This window comes from Lathamus discolor, unplaced genomic scaffold (genome assembly GCF_037157495.1).
Source record: "Lathamus discolor isolate bLatDis1 unplaced genomic scaffold, bLatDis1.hap1 Scaffold_147, whole genome shotgun sequence".
Taxonomy (NCBI): Eukaryota; Metazoa; Chordata; class Aves; order Psittaciformes; family Psittacidae; genus Lathamus; species Lathamus discolor.
In genome coordinates this window covers 20,001-25,000 of record NW_027069176.1, presented here as the reverse complement: position 1 = coordinate 25,000, position 5,000 = coordinate 20,001, and positions in this window count along the sequence as shown.

Below are 5,000 nucleotides of genomic sequence, written 5' to 3'. Positions count from 1 at the left end.
CGGGGACACGCGCGCGCCCGGCTCCCTCCGCCGCCCCGCTCGTCAGCGGCCGGCCGGGACTGACCCGTCCCCCGAGGCCGGCCCGCCTGCAACGACCCTCTTTTTTCTTCGCAGGCGTGCCCTTCTTTTCGTCCGTTCGCTCCGTCGAGCGAGCTGAGCGGGGCGGTGGGAAGGGTGGGTGGGGGAGAGGGGACACGAGCCCCGCGGCGTCTTCTCCCCCAGGGCCACGGCGAGCACCGGACGTGCTAGAGGAGGCAGCGACCCGCCGAGGCGGGTGCGACCCGGCGACCGAGGCCCCTCGCCGGGGCGGCTCGCTCGGCAGCAGGCGGAAAGGCGGCACGGAAAGAAGCCGGCGCGGCCAGCGGCCGCAGCGGAGGCGGACGCCCCCCTGACGCCCACGGTCGTCGCTTTCGCTTTTCCCCGTTCTCTGGGTTCGGCCGCCCTACCGCCCGAGCGCTGCTCGCGGCCGGCACCCACGGGCACACGGACGGAGGCCAGCACCGGCACCTCGCGTACAATTAGGACACCTGAGGGCTCGCGGGGCCACGCGGCCGTCACACAGCCCGGTTCGGTAACACGTCCGTGGAACCTCCTCCCGCCGTCGAGCAGAGAGCAGGAAGGACGCGGCCGACGCGGCGGGGCACGCACCCCGCCGCCAACGCGGTCGCGGCTCTTTCTCTCGCTCGGGAGGGGGGCAAGACCCAGGACGACACCTCGCACGCAACGGGAAGCGAGCTGGAAAGGAGACCGCCCAGCCTGAACACCGGACGCCGCCCGCGGCCCGCCCGAGGACGGGGAGCGCAGACGAGCCCGGCCCGCCGGGGGCCCTCTCCGACGCGACCCGAAAGGCCTCATCGATCGGTCGGGGAAGACAGGAAGGACGACAAGACGGGTAAAAAAGGCCTCCCCCACGGTAGGCCAAAACGCTGCGTGTTCCTGAGACAACAGGGCAGCCCGAGCCCACCCCGCGGGGACTATTCGGGGCCGGGTGGTGAAAAGGCCGACGAGAGCTCCCGCGAGCCCCTCTTATCCACAAAAAGCCACCGCGTTTTCGGTTCCCCGCTTCGCGGGCTCCAGCTTTAACGCCGGCAAAAGAGCGACAAGAGCGAAAAAGGAGAGGGAAAAGGCAGAAAGGGAAAAAGGGGGGGTGGGGGGTGGAAAGAGGTAACGGGGGGGGGGGGCGGACGGAGGGGGGGGGAAGAGGTAAGAGAGGGGGGAGCAGACGGAGGAGGGGGGGGAAAAGAGGTAAAAGAGGGGGGAGCAGACGGAGGAGGGGGGAAAAAGTTAAAAGAGGGGGGGCGGGAGGGGAGGGAGGAGGAAGGGGGGGGGAACAAAACAAAACAAAACAAAAAAAAAAAAACCCAGTACCGCCACCTGGGCCGAACCACCGGGCGCCTAGGCAAGCGCAAGCAAGAGCCGGACGCTGCTAAGGGGATCTCAGCGCCTGGACGTAACCGACGGGCTCGCCCGCCCGTGCCATCATCGGAGCCCCTCGCTCAGCTCACGGACGGGGCGGCGAGAAAATTGAGACCTGGGGATCGAGTCCCGCCACGGTCTTCCCAGCGTTCGAGTGCCGGCCTCCTCCGCCGCCGGTCTTTTTGCTCTCGGTCCACGCGGACGGAGACGAACGAACCAAGCTCGGGAAGCGCCGCGAAAGGCTGCCCAGTACACCCCTCACTATCGACGGCTGAGCCGCGGAGCGTGACAGCCTCTCAGCTAGCGCCGCTGCGGAGACGAGCCACTACTCGCTCCTGTAATACGGACAGACACTTCTCCGCCCGCGCTGGAGCGCAACACCAGACTTGTAGGCTCACCCGGTTGGTGCGCCAGCGACGACGCAATTTTCGATGACTCAACTGGAGGCAGCGAGAAACGGCCGCCTCCTCGACCGCCTCCGGAAGCGACGCGCCCGGCAAGATCTATCGCGGGACCTGGGAAATGCGGCTAAGTCCGCCGCGAGCCTGAAGTCCCCCCCAGAGACGGCGCGCGGAACTCTCCCTGCAAATCCGGCTAAGTCCCGGCGGAGCCGGCTAGACCTGACGGCAAAGTGCGGCCCCCACCGCGAGCTCGCCGTCCGCCCGCCCTCCGGGAGGCTCGCAGGCTCGGGCAGCGCTTGCCGGGCGGGTGGGGCGCGGGTCCCTGCAAATCCGGCAAAGTCCCGGCGGAGCCGGCTCGACCCGACGGCAAAGTGCGGCCCCCACCGCGAGCTCGCCGTCCGCCCGCCCTCCGGGAGGCTCGCAGGCTCGGGCAGCGCTTGCCGGGCGGGTGGGGCGCGGGTCCCTGCAAATCCGGCAAAGTCCCGGCGGAGCCGGCTCGACCCGACGGCAAAGTGCGGCCCCCACCGCGAGCTCGCCGTCCGCCCGCCCTCCGGGAGGCTCGCAGGCTCGGGCAGCGCTTGCCGGGCGGGAGGGGCGCGGGTCCCTGCAAATCCGGCAAAGTCCCGGCGGAGCCGGCTCGACCCGACGGCAAAGTGCGGCCCCCACCGCGAGCTCGCCGTCCGCCCGCCCTCCGGGAGGCTCGCAGGCTCGGGCAGCGCTTGCCGGGCGGGTGGGGCGCGGGTCCCTGCAAATCCGGCAAAGTCCCGGCGGAGCCGGCTCGACCCGACGGCAAAGTGCGGCCCCCACCGCGAGCTCGCCGTCCGCCCGCCCTCCGGGAGGCTCGCAGGCTCGGGCAGCGCTTGCCGGGCGGGAGGGGCGCGGGTCCCTGCAAATCCGGCAAAGTCCCGGCGGAGCCGGCTCGACCCGACGGCAAAGTGCGGCCCCCACCGCGAGCTCGCCGTCCGCCCGCCCTCCGGGAGGCTCGCAGGCTCGGGCAGCGCTTGCCGGGCGGGTGGGGCGCGGGTCCCTGCAAATCCGGCAAAGTCCCGGCGGAGCCGGCTCGACCCGACGGCAAAGCGCGGCCCCCACCGCGAGCTCGCCGTCCGCCCGCCCTCCGGGAGGCTCGCAGGCTCGGGCAGCGCTTGCCGGGCGGGAGGGGCGCGGGTCCCTGCAAATCCGGCAAAGTCCCGGCGGAGCCGGCTCGACCCGACGGCAAAGTGCGGCCCCCACCGCGAGCTCGCCGTCCGCCCGCCCTCCGGGAGGCTCGCAGGCTCGGGCAGCGCTTGCCGGGCGGGTGGGGCGCGGGTCCCTGCAAATCCGGCAAAGTCCCGGCGGAGCCGGCTCGACCCGACGGCAAAGTGCGGCCCCCACCGCGAGCTCGCCGTCCGCCCGCCCTCCGGGAGGCTCGCAGGCTCGGGCAGCGCTTGCCGGGCGGGTGGGGCGCGGGTCCCGGCGCTGCCGGGCACTCGCCAGCCTTTTCTCGGCTGTTAGGGGTTGCCTCGCTTTCCCGCTCCGTCATCTGACAATCCCCCCTGAAACAGCCTCTGGCTGGTGCTGGGGGCCGGGCGGGCAGAGGCAGCAGCCTGGGTCCCGGTGCTCGCCAGCTTGTTTTGTTCCGTGGGGGCTTGGTTGTTTTTTTGGTTTCGCGTGTCCGTCTGCTGACACACAGCCCACCACCCCGTCCCGCCGCGAAACACGTCTCTGGCTGGCGGTGGTGGGTGGGGGGACCAGGACCGCACCAGCTACGCACAAAGAGAAAAATGACCGCGACCGCTGAACCCAGGACGCACCGAAATACACCAGCCGATGCAGCCCGGGGTTCTGCAGATGCTGCGGCGCCCACCCCTCCTCCGCGGTGCCTCCCCCCGCCCCACAACGGGCTGGGAACAGATTGCAAAGATGTTCTTCTGGTTTGTGGTTTGGGGGAAATGTGTCTGAAACTGAGGAGAAGAGATGAAGATAGCGTGGCCGAGGATAGAACGGAGGATTACGTTGCTCTTGCTGAGCATCCAAACAGGGTTCCCCACCACTGATGTTCTCACGGTTAAGTCTGTGGAACGTTAGGCACAGGTTAACGGTCGGCCTCAATGTTCTCAAGGGTCCTTTCCAAATCAAAAGGATTCTGCAGTTCTAAGAAAAGTTGATGTTTAGACTCAACTCTGTCCCTCGTCAGAGAAATGGCACTGCAGGAAGGCCGTGCGTCTGCCAGCTGAGGGAGGGAACATCAGCACTTGCTTCGGCCTGTTTCCTATGGTGTTGCCCTGGAGCGCCGAGGAGCCCCGGAGGGAGCCCAGCGGGGCAGAGGCAGAGCCACCTCGGGCTGGGCCTCTGCTGCTGAGCTGGGCCGGGCTCCCGGGACGCAGATAGACGCTGGCGAGCGGGCAGAGCTGCAGAGAGACAGCTGCTCTGCCCAGGCGCAGGGCCGGCCGGGGGGGGCACCGCCTGCAGGCCCCCAGGGGAGACCTGCCAGCCTCAGAGAGCTGAAAGGCACTCTGCAGCAGAGGATGCCGAGAGGTTTCTGCGGGAGAAACGTTCCCAGCCCTGTGCGTGATCAGGCTCTGGGTGCAGGACAATGCAGCTGTAGCTCCTGGAGGGATCTCCTCGAGCCGCTGCCTCGGACAGTCCATGGGATCTGTCAGGAGGACGCTCTCGGTTTCTCTGTGCGGATAAGGAGGAGGATGTGCTGCAGAGCAGGCCTTCCCTCTGCAGCGTCTGAGTGAGAGGAGAAGGCAGGTCCCTCATCCAGGGGTTGGCTGCAGGGTGTGAATGTGCGTGTGCAGCCAGCGGTGGGTGCCCAGCGCTGTCCTTGCGAGCAGGGTCCCTGCAGCCCAGGGGCTGTGTGCCGGGGCAGGGACTCTGCCGCCTGCTAGGGTCAGCAGCACTCAGCCTGCGCGGGGAGCTCCCCAAGGTGCTCGGAGAAGTAGAGGGGGAAGCGACAGGGAACCCCTGGCAGGGAAGGAAAAGTGTTCTTGGCTCCAGGAGCACCGAGAGGGAGCAGAACTGGGCACAGAGCAGGAGCTCCTGGCAGGGACAGCTCGAAGAAACAGAAGCATGGACAGGGAGTTGGGGGGGAAGTGAAGCCCATCCCTGGGGGCGGGGGGGGGTGGTGGGGGGGTGGTGGTGGTGCGTTCAGGCATCGTTTTCCCCAGCCACCGTGTTTTCGCTGTCCCGCTTCGCGGGGGG